Source organism: Uloborus diversus, chromosome 3 (assembly GCF_026930045.1).
Source record: "Uloborus diversus isolate 005 chromosome 3, Udiv.v.3.1, whole genome shotgun sequence".
NCBI lineage: Eukaryota > Metazoa > Arthropoda > Arachnida > Araneae > Uloboridae > Uloborus > Uloborus diversus.
Window position 1 is genome coordinate 8,433,365 of NC_072733.1, and position 22,442 is coordinate 8,455,806.

A 22,442-nucleotide genomic window follows, 5' to 3' on the forward strand; every position below is an offset into this window, starting at 1 on the left:
TTATTTTCATCGAATTTGACATTCAGAGTTTCTGTCACTTCGCTATTTTCGGGATCCCAAATTCTATAACCTTTCGTATGAAACGCATATCCTACCATGACTACCTGTTTAGCTTTCATATCCAATTTGTTTATTTTCTGTTTTGGAATTAAAATATACGAAATACAGCCAAAAAACACGAGAGTGTTTAATAGATGGCTTTCTTCCCTCAAATAGCTCAAAAAAGGTTTTGGTTTTTCTTTTTAAAACCGCTCTAGTCCGTAAGTAGTGGAAGCAACTAGCTGCTTCGGCTCAAAACTGCTTAAGCAAACCCGATTTATTTGAAAGTGTCCTAATTCCATTCATTAATGTTGAGTTATAGTGTTCTATGACGCTACTTTGTTAACTGGAGGATTTGTTGTATTTTTCGATTCTTATGCTTTGATCGCTAAGGTAAATTTCAAACCGGGAGTTCAGAATTTCCTTTCCGTAATCGGATCTTTCCCGCAAATCTCTCTGTTCTTTTTTTTTTTTTTTTTGAAACCTGACAAAATATTCGAAAACCTCCCTTTTTTGAAAAATTGTCTATTATTGTGAAAATAATCCCCCTGCCCCTAAAGAACTCAACTGCTAAGGAACCCATCGCATTTAAATGCAAAAGATCTTACCCGGCTTTTGGCTTGAATCTCCGTTACAGGTTTAAACGAAATTCCCCGATTTTTCCATTTTACACGGATAACACTCTGACATATTTTTACTTTTTATATAGAGTGAAAGACAGTGAAGTACAGAATCACACTTTTCAGTATTTATAATATAGTTTTTTTCTTCAGCATAAACACGTTGACGCCAAACTTTAAGACTCAAAGGGTTCTTAAAGTTAAAATGTAAGGAAACTGACGAGTTCAAGGTTACAAGAGTTTCAAATTCTACTGTAGTTCTCGAGAATCTACTTTTCTGAATGATCATGTCCTTCATGCTCATTCAGAAAAGTAGATGATGTCAAACTATGACAAACAATGCATAATAATGTAAATTTTCTACTTTAAATTGAAAAACTGTAATTTTGACGAGAACGCAACACTGCCGGATCAGAAATGAAAAGCTGAAAGTTATAAAATATAGCCAGGCACGGCCTGAACTGAAATATATTGGAAGGCGTATAATCTCAATTTGTCGAACGGAACTTACATACTTGCCGATTAATAAAATACTGGTGCATGCACACATTAAGTACGCAGAATTAAGTACAATATCTAATAAATTTTGGACATTCGAGAATTCAAAAATTGCAACATTACAATTGTCCCCAAATTTGCCGAATCGCAAGACAAAATGTTCCCAATATGGCAATATTGGGGAGGTCATAGAGACTTCCCGTGACCTCCCATCAAGTGCCTTTGAATCTAGTTTCTAAAATTATTTTTAGGTTCACAAGTTTCAATGATACAAGTGCATTTTTCCTGAAGTAAAACTTTAATTTCCTACTGACGCAAATATAAAACTTTTAAAACACAAGGGTTTCGTGTTTGTATCTAAAAATGCTTATTTTTATTAGTTTTTTTTTTTTTTTTTTGAGTGCTTCATTGATGATTTTTTTAATTATTGTTATTTTAGTTTTGTTTGATAAGTATGAAAACTGGCTCGAGATTTCAGAGAATTTTGAGTCATTCAGACATCAGAGTATTGTATTTCCAGAGGAGCAAATTCCTCAACAAAAAATATCAATAAACTTGATACTGTTTGCATGTCTCTCGGTTACGTTGTTATTTTATTTATTTACATTTTATTCATCGAATTATGTACAGGACATAAAAGCTACTTATGCTATAGCGTAAAGTTTATCAGTAAATTATTTAAATGCAAACTGTTAAAGAATTTAAAACTGAACATAAGAAAGAAAAAGAAAAAAAAAAAAAAGAAAGAAGTCAATCGCGATACGTTAAAAATTTACTAGAAAACATAAGAATTTAAATTTTAAGTACTCACATCCTATATATCACAAAATATAATCGTAAAAAAAGTCTAAAACTATCATACGTGCAGTAAAATATTCAAGATCACAACAACTACTCGGACTTTTGCTATAAAGCAATCGCTACAACTTAGCAACTAAAAGAAACTGCAAAGTCAACATCAACGAATATTGGAATACGAATTATGATTTCAAAATACACACTATTATTTTACATACATTATCGATGATAAAGAAAACTACATTTTGAGGAAAAGGGAATGAATAATATAACTATTACTTAGCTTTAACTTGAATTACAGCTGATCAGTCCAGTCTCAGCACACCCCCGAAAAATTACTACTATGGCTATCGATACCTCGAATTCATTCGTATTATTTTGCCAATTATATAGAGAATACAGTAAAAAGCTTAAGCAAATTATTGAAAAAAAATGATCAAGTTTTAAAGTCCCAAAAATATATTCTTTGAATCCAAAAAAAAAAACATGAAAGCTGTCTGCAGACAGTTTGGTTCGTCTTCGACAAATTGCAAAAGCAACTTTGTAAAAACTACCGGTTTTCTGTTTTATCCGCTTACCAGGTTTCGATCGCTACTTTCTCTTCTATTTTGTGTTTAAAGGAAAGAGGGTTAAAAAATAGAAATAAGTAAAGGAAAAACATCCCTTTCTTAAAAAAAATTGCTTTTTAAGAGTTCGAAAAAAAAAACTAGGAATTTAAACTAGAATAAATTAGAATACTGAATGGCTCTTAAAAAACAAATCGCTACGTATCCCCTCTTCTCCTTATAACTTTTGAAGGAATAGTTCGATTCAAACAAAATATTTTTTGATCGAAAATTCTTGGCTTCGACGCCTTATTCATGCATATGTTTACTTTTATCTGAATATTTTTCTATTAACTTTAGAGCAGTTAAAAAAAAAAAAAAAAACTTGACATTAAATTATACAGGAAAAATTGAATATTGTACTTGTTTATTATAGTAGGTAATATCGAAAAAAATGTTACGTTAGTAAGCAAAACGTAGTTTACGTAGTTAGAAAAAGCTGCACTCGTTGTGATTACGTTACTGATTAGTGATTGGGGGAGGGGGGGGGGGGTGGAATCTAAAAAAATGAACAAATGAAGCAGAGTCATCATGCAACATTTCCAATGCACATTAGTCAATGTACTGTACATTACTATGATAGTGAAATAAGCATCATATATCATTCGCATGGCTTCCCGCCTTGTCTAGTGGTCAGAGGCGTCTGACTGCGATGAGGTGGGTACCAGGTTCGAATCCCGGCTCGGGCATGGATGTACTTTCTCTCTAATGTCCTTCCTTTGTGTAAATGTGTTGTTCTGCTGTGAATGGTTGCCTACCCTATTGACGGGTCCCTATTGCATGTGTGTACTGTGGAAGTCGGACTTCACACCAAATTACAGTACATTTGGAAAAGTGAAGCAGCGCACCCCAAATTGCCCAGCTGGCACAAGACAACAACATCATTTACATGGGTGACACTTTTGACATGAGACATGATTTCACTCAATCTATTTACAATGAGGTTTATTAAATTGGCCATTCTTCAAAACGTGTAATTTTTCTGTCACACGCCTTTTACAGCAAAACTATAACGAACAATTTATTTAACATTGCTTTTTAATTTCATCAAGAATATATCTGTTTAAACATGCCGACAATTTTTTAATAATAATTTTTATTTTAGTCTATTTTTGGTTCACAACATGTAAATTCTCACCTCCGTCACACATCTTGTATGACTGTAGTTGCTTTATAACTTGTTTAATTTAAAGTATATACTTATTTATTTATTATTTCTTTCACAAGTGTCTTAAATACTAATTGTTAAAGTTTATTTACTTATTTTTAAATTTTTTAATATTGTGTTTTAGTTTATTTTAGTAGGATAAGGAGTCATATCACACAATTAACTCTCACCTCCGTTACCTAAACACAAAATACGATTCCCCCATTAACGCGTGGCAATAATAACATCAAAATTTATTTTCCATGATACAGGGGAGTCCCCCTGTTAATTTTCAGCCATAAAGAAATTGTGAGAATTTTGTCGAAGAACAAGAAGATAGATCTGGTTTTAAAAACTTAGTATGGTTAGTGTGACTTCTCAGCTCCGTGAACTTGAATTTCGGGGATGTAAATTAAAGTAAAAAAAGAAGTGAGCATGTTTTCATATACTTAACATGTGCAGATTGTAGCAACGAAGAAAAAAAGTATTTACCTGAAAAATGTATCCTTTAGGCCTATATTAATGGAAAATTCCTCACCTCTGTGACAGACCTTATCAGTGTCATTATTTCAGAGGTGAAAATAAATGATGGAGGGGAAATACACCAATCTTAGGCATTCTACCGAAATTATAAATTTCCGGCATATTCTCAAATTTATTAAATACTATTTTTAAAAATACATTTGAAAGTACTAATTAATCCGTACTTCAATTAAGATAACTTAATGTTAGATTCGCACTAATCATTAAAATAGCCGATTGTTTACACAACTAACAAAATTACTATTTTGATATTAAATTGGCCTCAATTTTTAAACATTAATTTTTTTTGTTTTTTATTTCCGTGAACAAGGTATTTAATTTTTTTTTTATTTTTAAGTAAAATAATTGGAACTTAGCTGGGCAATTGTTTATGATTACTTCAAGTAAGTAACATTTTCATGTAAGAATGAAAAAAAAAAACAAAAAAACAGAAGGTTTCGAAACTGAAAAATATTTGCGTTCAAAAGTTACATTTTCTGGAGAATTACCCAAATGCATGTAGCTAACTGGTCCCCCTTCATTCACCTGAACTCGCGCAGTGAGCAAAATACTCACACCACGAAGAAAAAATATTTTTGTCGCATTCTGTTTTACCAAATATTTTATCAACTTGATATTGATATCCCTGAAAACAATAAACTAAAAGACTGAATTAATGTAACCATCATTTTTCATTTTAAAGTTTCATGATGTTCAAGATCGTAAACGTTAAAAAAATAATAATGAAGGTCATTCCATTTTTAAAGATAGCAATAATTCTGTTGCGTTTTTTTAACCTATATAGTCAATCCTATTATTCAAAAGTAAAAGATTGAAGATAAAATTAAACAGTTTGAAGTACTGTGGTTATTTTTAAATGCAATGATAATTATCTAGCCTAAAGTATTGAGTACACTAAAATAACACTTCGCAATTTTGGAAAAAGTAAACGGGTCCTACTTGGATGACTTAAAGAAATTTTTTTTTTTTTTTTTTTTGTGCAATCACGATTGCTTATTGTTCTCATTTGACCGTTTTTGACGTCCGTGCCTTTTTCAGCTTTGACCAGGGACACCAGCACCACCGCCCACCGGCCTCTGCAGGCGCGACTCCGAGCACTGCCTCCTGGACTCAGTTTCTCTTGGTCGGTAGCGTCCATGTCCTACACACAAACACACTCATACACACACACACACGCTCATACACACACACGCTCATACACACACACACACTCATACACACACACGCTCATACACACACACGCTCATACACACACGCTCATACACACACGCTCATACACACACACGCTCATACACACACGCTCATACACACACTGATACACACGCTCATACACACACACGCTCATACACACACACGCTCATACACACACTCATACACACACACGCTCATACACACACACAAACACGCTTATACACACACACAAACATGCTCATACCCAAGCCTTTGCACACATACACACACGCCTACGTGCATATGCACATGCCTATGTGCATACGCACAGGTCTACGCACACACACAAGACTACACACACACACACAACTATACACACGTAACCGCCCAGCAAGAGGGGCAGGCTTTGGGGGTACAGGAGCCATTTCTAGAAACAATAGCCCCCATGAGCAGGGTCCTGTCGCAACTCATGATTGCGAAAAACATAATTTGAATTCAAAATTTCAGAATTCAAATTAATTTTCATTTTTTTTTTCACATAATTTTTCAGCAATGTGCGTTTAAAAAAGTTTCGTTTTTTCGCAACACTAACTGACCATAAAGATAAATTTCGATTTGTAACTGAGGCCCAAAGACTGTAAATGGGAATTGGAAAATTGCTCGTGGCGAAACCTCATTACAAGAAACTCGACAAGTTCGAAATCTCTTGAACTATCGCTAAGAAGCGTGCGTTAGCTACAGCATCTCTCTTACAGGCAATCGTCATCAAATCACATCTCCAGCGCTTGTCTTCTTTCCTCTACCCCATTTCTATTTCCAATTTGTCCAACTCGTATTGTGGAAGTTCGGACAATGCTTTTGCCATTTTTTCTTCTTCCTCTATAATAGCAAACATTTTTTTTTTCTTGAGTCCTTGTTTTTCTGACAACCTGCTTTGCTTGGGATTGAGGAGAAGAAAATGCGAACAGAATATAAGACTTGTTCAGAGATTTGCCCACTTTCCCAATGATGAGATTGACTTTAATACTGTCAATCGATACAAACACGGTTTACTATTCAGTTTATTATTATTTTTTTAATGTACTTTTTTAAGTGTGTGAAATTTATTTAAGGGGAGTCAGTACCCCTATACAGTCAATGTCAATTTGCACAGGTTCATGCACCTTCTTTTTGAAAATCTATGAAAGATACAATGATGAAATTTTTTCTGTACCTTAAATAGATTATTTTCTCTATACTGAAGTAAAATTTTACAGAAAGAAAGCTTAGTTTAAAAAAAAAATTCTCGTGTGTAGGTCACTGTATTTTTTTTTCAAAAAATGCTATTTTGCAACACGAAATCAGCTCTATAAAAAAATATTTTTCGAGTATGAGAAAAAATTTACTTCAGTATATGCAATTAGATGTATGGAATAGGTGGAACAATTTTCAAAGCCTAACACGATTTAGTTTCTGAGAAAAAGGAACATTTAGTTTCAAAAGTATTTTTTCGAGATATTGCAATTTAAAAGGGAAAATCATACTTCATCAAAATAGGTTTACATTTTTTAAAGAATATTTTAACTTACTTCTAATATGAGCACGATCAAGAAGTTTGTATCATTAAAAAGGTATCGAAATGGAGTTTTAAACTATATACAAATCAAAAAATCAAATTTTTGAAAGTATTTAGGGTACTGACTCCCCTTAACGATACCGTTTGATTGTTTGAATGTGCCTACGTCTATTCAAGTTTACAGTTTGCTATTTAGTTTATTCCTAAATGATCATTACAGACATTTATTTATTATATAGGAATTATTACAGCAATTTCATACATTTAAGATTTACAGAAAAAGATGTTAGGTGAATGTGGGCATGGTTAAGGTTTTAAAATAATAGAATGTTGTTAAACTTTGACGTTGAAGAAAATAAACGAGCTCATGGAAATAAAAACTAATTCTCACGGTATACGAACGATGTCTAAAACTTTCTCTTAAAACGCGTCTTTAGAAAAAAATAAATTTTCATTTAAAACTTCTTGTATTGCGTTTATAGACTTAGACGGTTAAATATAAATGTACAACATTTTAATTAACACATCATTTGCAGAGTGGCAAAGACAAACACATAAATAACCGATATCAGAAACATTACTGTTTTTTTTCTATCTCAAAAAATGCCCAAAGAGTCAAAACAAGTTTTCACTTTAAAATATTAAAGAAGCTTTAAAATATTTTCTTCTAGAGAAGAAATGCACTGACCCGGGTGAAGATCGGGCTCACACTCACTCAGAATTCGGATTATGAGATTCATGCGCCGCTGACAGAGCTACTGATGTCTGCAGTTCTAACCAAAAGCAACGTAGTAAAAGAACGGGGAGAAGCTGCGCATGCGCTGTATTCCAATTGTCGGTGAGGTGTAGCGAAATGGATGGTTTTTCCCCGCCTTAAAAATTCTCAACACGCCTAAAGAAATTTTCACTTAAAAAAAAAAATCATGCGTATCTGTTAAATTACGCAAGTACTCGTTTAAAGGCCACAGATCAGATTTCTTAGTAGCAGCTTCACGGCTATTTATAGTACACATATATGTGTAGATAGTTATTTAGTTATTTACTTTATTTTATTTCATTTTTTTATTTACCTTTTTTTTTGGCATTTTAATAGGTCATAGTAAAAGTACAGGGAATAATGCGACTATTTTTAACACGAGTACTTTCTCAAACGATCTGGATCAAGGCGGTTTAATAACAGTTTCACAGCAAAGTAGCTAAGCCTATTTTTACCCTAAAATATCCGCTTATCTGAGAACTTTATTTCTTTAATATGGTTATTCTGGGTTAATCACCTAGCAAGAAGAATTCCATACTCCTGGTAAATAAAACTGGATTGTATCTGCTCCTAGTTTTGCTTAAGTTCCGGATGGAAGAAGGCTCTTTGTGATCGTTTGAAACATTACGTGTTTGTAATTATTTAATTTAAAGAATCCCGGGCATTTTATTTATTTCGCCTAGCAGAGCCTTGAAGCATTTTTGTTCGGTCAATTTACAAATTCTTGGTTCTTTTATTTCAGTAATTTTTTAGCTTTTCTTAGTAATTTTCTTTATTTTCACAAATAATCTCGATTTTTTTTTCAATTAATTATAATGGTCTTGTTTAATCTTTTATTATTCTCCAATTTTACTGCCGTTTTCAATGCTCACCAGTCTCCTGACTAACAGTTTCCAGAACATTATCATGTGTTTTCACATAATATTGTTTAACAGCGTAACTACAATGAAATACTTGTAATATATTAATACAATTATATTTTGTTGAAATAATTGAGCAATATTTTGTTAAATACTCGGATAGAATTTTACAATACCGTGTATTTTCTCATGTATTCAGTTAGTTTCATTCAGTATTACAGCTACAATAAAGTAATCTCGTGAAATCAGGGTAAAATTTAAATTAATATCTCAATTAATGTAAGAAAAAATAAAGTTAAACTAGCAAATAAATTATCACAAAATTAATTGCGAAAAAGCAAAGTAATGTACTTACATTTTTATTCATGGCAGAACGCAGATATTCTTTCCTTTTCAATTTTTCAGCTCAATACACTTAATATCAACAAGTTAATGCTTTACACGTTTTACAGATATTAACAACAAAACTACTTATTCTAAATAACTGAACCTGAGAAAGTAATCACGCGTTTTACTCTGACTATCAGATTTTTTTTCTTTCTTTTTTCAAAGAATAGAGAACTTATCTTCTAATACCGACAAAAAAAGTTGTAACATATTATAATAGGTTTACCTCCTACTGCTTCCTCACAAAAGAAGATGCTTTTGCACCTGATAAGAGAAAACTATAATTTAAACAAACATTGAAACAATACAGAATAATCTAAGATTTTACATTTTGGTTAAACTACTAAACTTTGTATAATTTATAAAGAGTAAATGAACCTTCTATTTTTGCGTTTCTTTGTATTCCGTTACAATTCTACTGAGTAAATATATATATATATATATATTTTTTCATTTGTTTACTCGTTAATTTTACTAAAAATCTCATGAGCTCAAGCTTGAAGAATAATTAGCTCTTTCATTAAAAAGTAGCTGTCATAGAAATAAGAAAATTAATTTTCAGAAAGACATTATTTCTGATAGAAAAATACATTACTAAAACATTAACATAGAAAAAAAAATAAGTACTAAGAAAACCTGAAATAAGTGAGAAATAATTAAAACTGCGTTACGGCAAATGTTATTTAAGTAATATGACATAGAAAATTCTCCGTAGGAAATATAGATGAAGTATTAAATTAGTTGTTGTCGTGCGCCAGCGAGGCTGGCAACTAGGGGTGCGCCGAAAGGACCCCATTTATAGAGTAGGCAATCATTCACAGCATAACAACACGTTCACACAAAGAAAGGAGACAGAAAGTACGTCCGTGCCCGAGCCGGGATTCGAACCCGGACCTTCCTGTCGCAGTCAAACTTCTCTGACCACTAGACAAGGCAGGCGGTAGTATGAAAATTTAACGCAAGTAACTGCTGTGAAAAAAAACGGGAATTTACGTAAAACACGTGTGACGGCCACGAAGCAACATTGAAAAGTCATTGCCAGGTTGAAGGTTACGAACATCAATTCATGGCAACGTCACAAAATGGCATTGTTGTTAAGTCTTCAAAATGTTACAATCCAGAATTGCTGTGACATCCTTATTCTGTCGCAAAGTAAGATTTCAGTGACTTCTTCATAATGGTCCGAAGTAACATTGCAGTAACGTCTTCATAATGTCACAAAGTAACATAGCAGTGACGTTTTCAAAATGTTACTAAGTAAAATTGCAGTGACGTTCTCATAGTGTCGCACAATATCATTGTAGATACGTCTTCATTATATCAGAAGTTAATTGCGGCAGTGACGTCGCAGCGAAGTCACATAAAACATAATATAAATGTGTCACAGCGTGACTCCTGTGAGTAGTAAAAACTGTCAGCCTGTGACTGAGACTATTGTGACCCACAGTGACGTCACTATACCTCTTCCGTCTCCTGTCGCGCTATCACGGCATTGTATCTTCTTGAAAATAAGAGGTACCTTTCACGAAAATCTATTTATATTTTTGCGTGGTGAGTAAACTAATTGCTAAAAATTTTCAGCTAATAACAATGAAGGATGATTAAAAAAGTTTTGGGTTTCTTCAACTTGTTGCTAGTTCCCTAAATGAATGAGTGATTTAATTTTATTGCAATACGTCAACTGAAGCATCAAAAGTTATGCATCAAAATTTACATTTGTCTCTGAATTAAAAGGTCAATCAATTATGTAATGCAAGTTTTCCGAAAAATTTTGCATTGGTGACTGAAAACAAAATAATCATAAAATATATAAATAGGGGAGACTAGGGATACTTGATCTCTAGGGATATATGATCCCATAGCCAAAAATGTACAAAACAAATTAGGTAGAAATTTGAAACCTGACAGTTATATTAAAGTTATACATAAATACTGGCAACATTTTGTTTTTTCAGCCATTTTGTTTTAGCTCAAGAAATGATCGTCTGAATGTGACAAGGGAAAATTTTTTTAGGAAATCATTCCGAACTTAAAAAAAAAAAAAATATCCGAAGTGCAATGTTTGAGTATAAATAGTTTTTAATAATTGAAATATATTTTTAGTAATTTTCCACTTATTGTTAATAATAGAACAAGTATGCTTCTAAAAATCGCATATTTGGGACATTTGATTCCTTTGTTTAGAGGGAAACAATTGAAATATCTGTTCGCACTTGTCACCCACGTAACACCTCAAACATCTAAACATAAACTAACTCTACTGATAAATTATGTTTTGATCAGCCAAATGAGCTTGAAAAAGTTGAAATAAATGTCAAATATTTGTTTGAAAGAGAAAAAAAAGGATTTATCTTTAGTTAAATTTTCAACAAAAAAGTGAGTTGCCCATTATGTTGACTCATTAGCGGATAGAATGCAAAGTTGGATTTCTAGAGTTTGAAATAAGTTTTCTAAAGCGAAAAGGTAATATGCTTAATCTATTTTTCCTGAAAAATTGACAAAATGCGTCAAGCTGCACACATCCAGTTGGGTTGAGCGGAACTTAAAGAACTACAACAAATGAATTGTTTGCATTTGACTTTTCAGGTTTTGAAAACAAATAAGCCAGGTTTTCTTTTTTATGAGTACACTCTGATACTTACATTTCTCTTCACTCTTTTTAAAAATTAATTCAAATGATAAAACTCTTAATTTTATTATTGTAAGACAAGAAGCAAATAAAATGATTTTCGTGCTAGTCATCCTATTTTTTTTTATTTGTTGTAACTAACTTAAAAAAATACATTATTCATTTCGAATTCATTTAGGTGCTTTGATTTTCGACTTAAAAAGCGAAACCTATCTGAAGTTTTTACGGGGTTTCCAATGGCACCGAATTCGGAAAGACAAAAGTTTCTTCGCGTGAAAAAAAAAGAATATTTTAACTGTGAAGATTCTTCACCGTTTAAAAAATTGAAACAGTTGATTTTTTTTTTAATTTCTAAAAACACCCTACGTGAATAACTGGGCATTATAGTACATCCGTATCAATTTTAGCCAGACTCCGAGTGAAATGTAGGTTTTTATACAGGATATGCATGCAAACATTCAAATCCAGACACATATGTTTTTAAATATACATGTATAAGCAATAGACTAGTTTTAAAAGTTTTTATTACTAAAAAGTCTCAAAGCGTAACGTGGATCCTTTTTTCCATTTAAGTTTAAATTTAACTGATATTTTATATAAGTAGATAGGTTCTTTTACACGATTATATATTACTGTGGTTTAAAAACCTAAAATTTAATTTGAAAGCATAATTATGCACAAAAAATACCATCAGTAAACCACAATGTGTAAATGTAAAGGCAGTTTACAAAATAATTTCTGCTAGGATCTAAGTGTTAATGTGCAAGAAAGAAGTTTGATTTACTTGAAATAATATTTTTCACACTGTATTTACTTCAAATAACACAAATTTCTTTAATTTCTAAAGCATAAATTAATAGTATTTATGTTGAGGTAATTTATAAACAATAATTATTCTTTAACTCGTTGAAATTTAAAACGTAGTGTTTAAACAAAGAAGTATTGTTTTTGCTTTTTTGGAAGTCGAAGAAAGAATTTGAAAAGTCGCATAAGCATGATCAATGTTTAACCAAAGGAATGAGACACGAGTGTATACTGAATCTGATTAAAGTAACGCAAAAGGAATGAAGTCGTATGTGAAGGAATCTAATCAAATATATGCTGTAGTAAAAGTAATATTGTTTGATATAAATTAAATACAAACTCCCTAGATACAGCAAAATACGTGAACTACTTTGATGAATAAAAGAAATATTTTCAAGTAAGCTAGTAGTGAGCGAAAACACCAAACAATCGGGCTCTCAGAAACTTTGTTTTATAATTATTAAATTTATATTGTTCAAGCCGTTCTTATAATAAAAACATTTAATATTAAATGTTAGCAGATATATTCCTGGTAGCATATAATCAAACATTATTTAATAGGAACCTTTTAAGAGTTATGGGACTCCTGATTCGTTACTTTTTTTTCTCAACTCAGGTAAACAAATTTCAGTTCTCAGAAGTTTTTAATTCTCAGAAGTTCTGAACTCAAGTTTGAACTTTTTTATTTCCACCATTTCATCCTGTGAATGATTTCCAAATCTTCTTTGGAAATGAAACAATAATTAGAACATGTAAAACAAGCTGTAAAATAGACGAAAGACATTGTAACGTGATAGCTAATCAGCAGTTTCTTTTACCTTGTCTTTAGCTAAGTATAGGTTGTTTATAGGCTTCCCGGTAGCAGAAACAGAGCTCTGCGACTTGCATCGTAGATTCTGGAGAAAGTTTGTAGACTAGTTCTTAGTTGCGAGAGAAAATATTCTATTTTTTTTCAATCTTAAATATAAGCTAATGAAGATTTGTACCGCATTTTATTTGATATAATCTTCAAATATCGTGAACAAGTATTAGCATCTTATTTTTCAGCGTTTCTCAGTGCAGATGTAGAATTTACTATTAACTTTATGCCAGTTTCTCTTGTAGACTATTTTTTTTTTTTTAAATTTTTAGTTAGAGTCGTAGACTGCTGAAAAAAATTGTTACTGGGGATGTATTTAGCTATCATACTGAACCAAACAACAGATCTTGCATTGTTTATAAAAATGAAAGCACATTAAACAGTTTGTATTTGAAATAAGAAATGCATTTTGGTGAGAAACTAATTGATATTTGTACAGTCAATATTTTAAATTTTTAGTTGTAAATATAAGCAATGCGGTTTTCCTGCTTTTGAAAATAAAAATAGTAAATACACATGATGATATTTTAATAAAAATTCATACACATTTGGTACTCACGTTTATTATCGAGATCTAACTTTTATTTATTTTATTTTATTTTTTTAAATGGACCGAATTTGTTTCTTACTTTACTAAGAGAGTAAGCAATTGATTACATATTTCAATAGTTACAGCTACTTTTAGTACTCAACATAACATCATGATTTTATTTGTTTATAAACGGGAAAGCAATTAGACACAATTTTGTTCAGTCAAAAATCAAATGATGTTAAAGGTAGCTATCTAGGGGAGGGTAGGGCGCAGTGAGACGTGGGGTACCGTCAGACCGAGCATTTTTTTTTTTTCATTTTTTAACTATAATCTGTAAATGATGCTACGTACCCATGAATCAACAGCAACTGAACTTGTGGATTTTGTTATATGAAATCGTTGCTTGTGTTTGCAATCAAATTATCGTTATTTTTCTGATTTCAGGCAAATAAGGTTTTTTTTCCTTGACTCTCGCATCAATCGATTTATACTATTTTCTTTTACGGGAAAAAAAAAACATCCATTTGATCACTTTCATTGTTATACCTATGTAGCTAATTATCATTCAAAACATTTAAGATAGGCTTTGAAAGAACTACTTAAAATTCTGAATTTAAAGAAAAAGGTGTAGTGGGGTATAGTGAGATAGTCGTAGTTGGGGCAGAATAAGACAGTCTCACTGTCTCCCCATCTTTCATTCTGATTCAAATGGGAAGGTTTCTTAAATTTATTTTATGATTTAAGAGGTTTTAAATTGCTGTTTAAGTACTTTACATGAATTTTTACTGCATCAAAAATACGAATTAAACCACGTGAGACGGAAAAAAGGACATTTTGTGACGATTTCATGAGAAATCCATTTGTAACTAGCCTTCTGATTCCAACTGGCATTTCAGATAAAGCAGATCATAATAATCTAAGTTGTAGGTAAAACTGATACAAAAAAAAAAAAGAAAAAAAAAACATCCTCTTGCTCTAGTGTAGCAATGAATGTTTTTCTAGAATCTTAGTTTTAGAGGATATCCAAAATCCGAAGAAAAAAGGTTGAAGATTGAAGAAAGAGCATAAAAAGGGTAAAAGAGAGTATCATTGCAAGTGATACCCTTGGATAATAAATTTTAGAAATAGAAACACAGAAACTATAGAAATTTTAAAAAAAGTCAAAAATACAGAAAAAATGTAAATTTATTTAACACAACTGAGGAGGTAGAAAATAATTAAAAGGGGGATCTGATATTTTATCAGACTATGTTAAAATGTGTGAAAATCTATCTTCTGGGTTTGAAGAGTTGAATAGTGAGACACTTCAAGGATACTTAGTGATAAAGTTTGGTACTAGATTAATGGAGATACCAAAGATAAGGGTTTGATGAATGAGTGCATGAAAAAAGGTTAAGAAACAAAAAGTGCTGGTTTATTGTCACAATAAAAATAATATTAAAAGCCATGATCAAAAAAAAATATAGTGGTGTGTACATAAATTATAGCCATTACTTGAATAATTACTGTTAGACCTTGCTGATCAGCAAAAAGATTAAAATGATAATTTACATATCAGAATTAAAATATGATGAGCATTCAAGAATTATTATACTATATTTAGCTTTAAACTATGGCAGCACAGGTGATCTATTTACAGATGATATTGGAATGTTACAAAAATAAGTCAAACATACAACCTCTAATGTCCAGACGCACGTGGATCGACGACACTCTCACTTTTCTAACTCAAATATTATTTTCACACAAAAAAAAACACACACAAATCGCCCCGCACACGATTTGGTGAACGGTTGTTGATTTTCTTTGAATGCGTTTTGTTACTGGATAGTTAAAAACTTTCTGGATGCATTAGGATTTCCATTCATGAGCATTGTGCTCATAGATGCACATGAGCCGGCAAGGGAACGTTGACCGTTCTTTCTATCTTTCCATACGGCGTCTGCAACACTCAGGCGATCAAATCAGGAATCCGGAATCACAAGGAACGTATTGTGCGGTCGCCATCCTACTTGAATTAGCGGAAAAGTTCCAGAGAGGACACCCAGCGTCGACTTTATTGGTGCATGAATCAACAAGCAGAGGCACCAAGGTTAATTTGTTGATTCAAAAAAAAGGGGGCTCCACGGAAGATCACTCTGCAGCATCGGCGGTTGTTGAGGTATATTTGTAACACTTCCAAAATTCTTTTTTACATCATTGCAGCTGAGACAGTTCCACACAAGTTGTGTACGTGACCCCCGAACGCTAAAAAGTGCCGGGGAGTCGAGGAGACTTCTTAACAAAACTATTCTATTCTATTCTATTCAAGAGTCACAACTGACTTCAACTGTATTTATGTCGAGGTCTGCATACTAGTGCCTTGCCTCCATTATTTTATATACCGATAGATGGCAGCACCATCACCGGATCGAACAGTTAATGAGAATTTAGAACTAGTCCAAGAGCTAATAGCTACCTGGTACTAGCACCCCCAGAGGTATCGTTTCACTTGGAGGACATTGAGACCACGAGCATATTTAACGTCGCCCAGTCCCCTTTAATGACGACGGTGGGTCTTCGACCAGCGGGAATCGAACCCGAGCCCCTCCGGCCCCGAGTCCAATGCCCTACCGATCAGGCTACCACGGCCCCAACAAAACTACATTCTTGTAGAAAATTCCACGAACTACTGCCGAGTCGGAAAAACTGAGACCACGCCGGAATCTCACAGTTAACTGTGTGGTTGCAGTTACAGGTGGTCGAAACTGCGAGGTAGAAAAAGCTGCTTGGTGGGATAGAGTTATCACATGCGTGGAGGATGAAAATGCAGTTGGGGACAGGTGTGGCAAATCATGATTGTCACACTTAGTTATGATATAATTTGCCATCAAGCAGAAATACGTTTATGTTGGAAATGTTCTAATGGTAGCTGATGACTATGGAGACTTGACAATTTTTATTTGACCATCTGTACCAGATGTTGCAATCGTTCCTAATAAAAGTATTGAATTGTTGATAACAGCTCCTACGAAAGGAAATGATACAAATCGAAATGTTTTTTGTGGTTTGAAAATGAAATATTTATTTTGATGTACGATTAAATTTCAATCTTTTTTTTTAGTGTGATTCAATTTTTATTTTAAACGTTGAACATACCATGCGTCACTCAACCATATATGCTGTCTCTCTGTGTTTTGTACGCGGTCTCACTGTGCCCCATATGCTATCTTACTGTACCCCATGCAGGGGGTAAAGTAAGACGAAATTTTAGGTTTCCATTTTTTACATTATCTCAAAAATTTTGAATACTAGTAAAAATTTTTTGTGTCTCAAAATTTAGTGCACTTAAGCTGCATAACAAATCACCCTTAAAATTTTCTGATCGAAACAGAGTTTCCAAACATCTTGAATTTTATATTTTTCGTTCCACTGTGCGCCATTCTCCCCTATAAATTTCAAACTGATTAAACAAGCAATACGATTTTCATGGTAAAAAAAATAATACAACAGTTTAAAGAACTGAATAAAGCAAATATATTTAGATTGTCAAAAAAATGAGGCGAATAGTTACTTTAAGACTTCGGTGAATTCTATCCATCAGTGTAAAAAACCTTCAGTATTCATAACGAAAACACGAATGAACAGTCATACTGTTGTGATTTACAATTTTTTTACGCTGATGAAGGAGTTTCATTGTAGCTTTAAAATAGCTATTTACTTTCATTTTTAAAACTATTGATGATTTGTTTACATTGTTTTCATTTAAATCATTCCTTATCTCAAAGCATTAATGATAAGTGTTTATATATGCAACCTCACTCACTACAACTTTATATCTATTATTACTGCTTAGAAAGCAACTTGCCACTAACTTGATCAATATGCAATTAACTTACAGTAAAAGTTCATTAAACATAGAATTTGTTTTCAAAATAGAAGTTTTTTTACGAATATTTTTATTTAGGAGACATATTTTACTTATTAAGCATAAATGTATGATGTTTTAGTAAGAAGTCAATTGGTACTCAAGTTCAGAATTTCAATTTATTGTTTTATCTGTAAATTGTATTTCAGCAAATTATAGAACATTTCTTTCATCTGTACGGTTTGTCCCAAAAGTAATTAAACTTAAAAAAAATAGTTTTAAAGATCAAACATGTAATGAAACTTAATACTCTTCAAGATAGAATCCACCTGCGTCTATACACCTTTGTCCATGTGTTTTCCATGCATCAAAGTTCCGAGTTCCTCTGGAACTCGCTTTTGGGAATGCTGTTGAGGCACCTCGTCATGGTCTTTTGAATGTTTCTCAGGGTCAACAGATGATTTTCTTTTAGTTCCTTTTTAACCTTTGGGAGCAAAAAGAAGTCTGCCGGGGCTATAGGGGGTCTGTGTTGCGGTTGAAACATCGATCCGGGTCAGATAGGAGTTGACAACGAAGGCGGTCGAACAAGACTTTTGGCAAGTTTCGCGAAAATCTTACGTATGCCAAGTCTTCCGTAACAATTCGATGAACATCTGTTTTGGGCAAATCTAATTGTTCTGGCATTAAACGAACACTCATTCGGTGGTCTTTGTTCAGCAAATCTCGCATACGAGGCTCACTATCGTCTGTTTGCGATAATGATTGACACCCAGAAGGGGCCTCATCGGCGCCTTCCTCCCGGCCGACTTGTGCCTTTTTTTGACCTGTTAGTACGACAAGCAATCATTCTTGAAGGCCTGAGTGAACTAAGCAAACGTTTTCACTGCCGTCTTTTGGAGTTTGACGCAAAATTTTAATCGCATAACATTGCTCAAAAGTTCTCTCCATGACGAGGCTCTGCGCGAAGATTCACTACAATTGTCCTCTTTCAGCTCTGAGATCTCGTAGACAAGTGAACCTGGTGTCTCTGTAAAGCTTTGAGTCCCTCCTACCGCTTCCCACCGTACTGCGCAGGTGTGAGCAATATAGTCTCGTGCCAAAAAATCAGTCTTATTACTTTTGGGACAAACCATAGACTAATAATAAGAGTAGACCGAGCTTTCCCAGACTTGCTGATGAAAACATTGGTTCGTGGATACATCATGTGACTGGTGGAAGGCTTGGCGAAAACTTTGGCAGCCTGGTTGCTAGATGGCAACATTATCTATAGTTTGGCACTCGACATGCATTTTAAATAATGTGTTTTCATTATAATTTTTTTTCCAGGTGCAGAGATTGAACTGTTTTTTCTAGTTATGAATTATTTTGACATTAGTAATTAGTTTTTGATCATAGTTTTCAGTAACTTTTATTTCATTTGGAACTGCTACGTCAGCGTTGGCGTGAACGTAATGGAGTAAACGTTTTGCGTTAACGCAAAAATGTACTAATCGGAATCTTAAATTGAAATTGTAGGTAAAAATCTCACCGTTTGCTGATTTTATTTGGGCGCTCGCATCTTTAAATGCTTAGAGAGTTATTGAAATTGACTAAAGAAAATGCACAATACTATCTAAACGGAAAACTCACTATATTAACAAAATATTTACAACTTAGAATAACAAATTTAATATTCGGACTCCATAAATATTCCGCGTTCCATCAATTCTATTTATTTTATTTCTCACTGGCGTTGATCGTCTGCTACGATCAACGCCCGCTGTTGCTAGGATATCCACTAGTCACATGGTTTGGTTCATGAGCAGCAAAGGGTTGCCATAGCTCGGTCTATTCTTATTATTAGTCTATGGGACAAACCGTATATGAATTGCATTTGAATAAGTCAAAGGAAATGTTTCTAGAAAAGTGAAAACACAAGAACTTTTTGTTTATTCTTTGAGAGAATCACTTTGTAACAAGAAGTAAACAAGTTACACATAGAAACGAGCAATGAATGGAAACAATAATCAACCTGAGTCACTCCATGCAAGAATCCACCATTTTATAACAAGTAAATTTGAAATAATTCCCTTTCAGTTCCCTTATTAAGCTTAATATTTAAAGCACTAGTAGACGTTTCACATTTGCATCAAATATACACTGTAAAAAAAAATCCGAAACGTTACTGGTTATTTCCGTGGAACGTCTCGGGATTTCACACGTTCCCACCTATTTCCCCGTAAAAACAAGTAGCTTCACAAAAAGTTTTCCTGAATCGCTACAAGTTGCACGCGTGCAGACTTTTCACTGTTGTGGAAAATATTTTTAACAACCAGTTTAAAGATTGAATAAGCGTGTTTATTAAGTGAATCGGCCCAAGGTTGCTTACGGCCTGTCCAGGTTGACTAAGCTGATAATGAGAGCGAATAAATCAGTGGATAGCTACAGATTTGCAAGGCAGGAATTGCAGGCTGAGAGATAAGGTTGGTTCCTTCTTGCATAGCTGTGGTCGTTCCGAATTTTATGGAGCCTTCTTCATAAATCAGGAAGGTTCTAATTAATAACACTAAACCTATTTAATTTTTCTAGAAGGTTCTAGAGACATGACTGGCTTTAACAGGGGCGATTTCACATTTCTCCAGAAAGTTTCAAGGTTAATTTCAGAAAGGTTGCTGACTTTTAGTGGAAAACGTTCCTGTTTTTTCCAAGATATGTTACTGGAAGAAATTGGGCACATCAGCTGCCTATTATTTTCCAGGAACGTTTCTGAATCGTTTTCACAGTGTACAGACGTCCCTCATATAACTCGGTTAATTCGTTCCGTGTCGTATCGAAACCGTGCTATACACTGTTAAAACTACAGGTTGCGTTTGGCACCTTTCAGGGGTGAAACGCTTGTTCACCAGCGGCACCCGATAGGGAGCCGAAATTGCACCCTTAGCAAGGGTGAAAAAACTGGCTCCCTTCACCCAACGTGCACCGTAGGTGAAAGATGGTACCCTAGGTGAGAAAAATGGCTTCCTTAATTGCTTCCTATAGAGATTCCCCCCCCCCCCCGTGTTGTGTGAGTTTTTGAATACAATTGTGTTTTATTTATTTTGATTTATATATACAAAGGCATTTGATTACATTTCAACTTTCGAACATAGTTTAGAAGTATTCATGACTTCAATTTGTCTGTTTCGAGCACTAATTTTCTTACATTCACATATGAACTGCTCAGCAATTACTATGTTGTTGACAACTTTCACTGCATGATCCGTACCGAAAATGAACAGGGAAGGTATTTATCAATCATTTGCCGGAACAACCAGAAATATTAGGTAACATTAAATTAGAATCATGGGAAAATAAAAGCGTTTCATTAACGTTTAAAATTTTAATCAAGCGTAACATATCAATATTTATTATAAGATTCGATATTTGACTATCCTTATGCGTACAAGATAAATACTAATTTAAAAGCCCTTCTTTCCAATGTCAAGTTTTCCGTCAGATTTAAAATAAAAACGAGTAGATAACTGCATTCGCTTCATGCAATAATGCCTAAGAAAGATACGTTAACCAAAACACGATGTGAAACTCATGAGTCAAGCACTGAGTGAGAGAGATTTCTTTTCACGCATGTTTTTTTTTTTTTTTTTCCTTCCCGCCTTCGCTGCTCTGTTCGTTTCCACTACGTAGTTATTTCCTATTCAACCATCAGTTGATTTAAACGTTTTTATTTTTAATGTTGTTGTTGTTCAAGATAGTACTGATAGATAGTTTTAGGTAACAGTTTTGCATGATATAAATAACAAGACATTAAATGTTTAATAAGGAAAACGGAACAATAAGCAGTTGTCAACATATACTTTAAACACTTTAAATATGTTCGAAAGTTCTGAGAGCTACAATATGATCAAATACTTTACTTACGCGAGATTTCGAAGATTAATCCACGAAATTTTCAGTTTTGTACTTCATTCAATGTGAAAGTAAATTTCGTTGCAACTTCCTTCGTTCGCCATTCAAACTGAAGTTGTGGTTGGACGATAAGTCAGAGCGCATGCGCAAGGAGTCGCTCTCTTATTTGAATGGTCTTTTAGCACTTTTGTTAACGTCGTTCACCCACTGAGGAACCAAAAGCACCTTGACGACACTTCCTAGCCTCCGCTGCACCCTGATGCACCTTTTTTTAACCCTAGAGTGAAATTCTTTACCCCTGTGGCACTTCTGGTTTTAACAGTGTACGAGACGTTTTTAAAAATAATTTTTGAACTTATTTTTTACACTAATTGATCATGTACATAGTAAAAATCACGTCAATATGTATCGTGTTGTATCAAAACCGTGTTTCGTGTTATATCGAAACCGTGTTACAAGAGACTTAGAAATAATGTAAATAAAGGGATGTGTACCGTGTTATATCGAAACCAAGTTTCATAACAACAAAGAAAAAAATTATTTGAGTTATTAACAGAATGTATTGAACAAAAATGAAATTCAATCTTTTTTAAAGGTAACATTCGTGTTATATCCAAACCATATTCAAGTTTCGTACTAAGTGTAATATCGAACTCGTGTTATAAAAATCGCAAATTTGGTACCGTGTAATATTGAAACCGTGTTGTACAAGTACCGTGTTATACGAGGGACGCCTTTTTAGGAATTAATTTTAGTCTAAAATATCTCAAAAAACACTGTAAAAAAATTCCGAAACGTTACTGGGTATTTCCGTGTTACGTTTGGGGATTTAAAAGGTTTTTATCCATTTCCTGGAAAAATCAAGTATATCATTGTCAAAAAGTTTCCTGAATTGCTACAAGTTGTA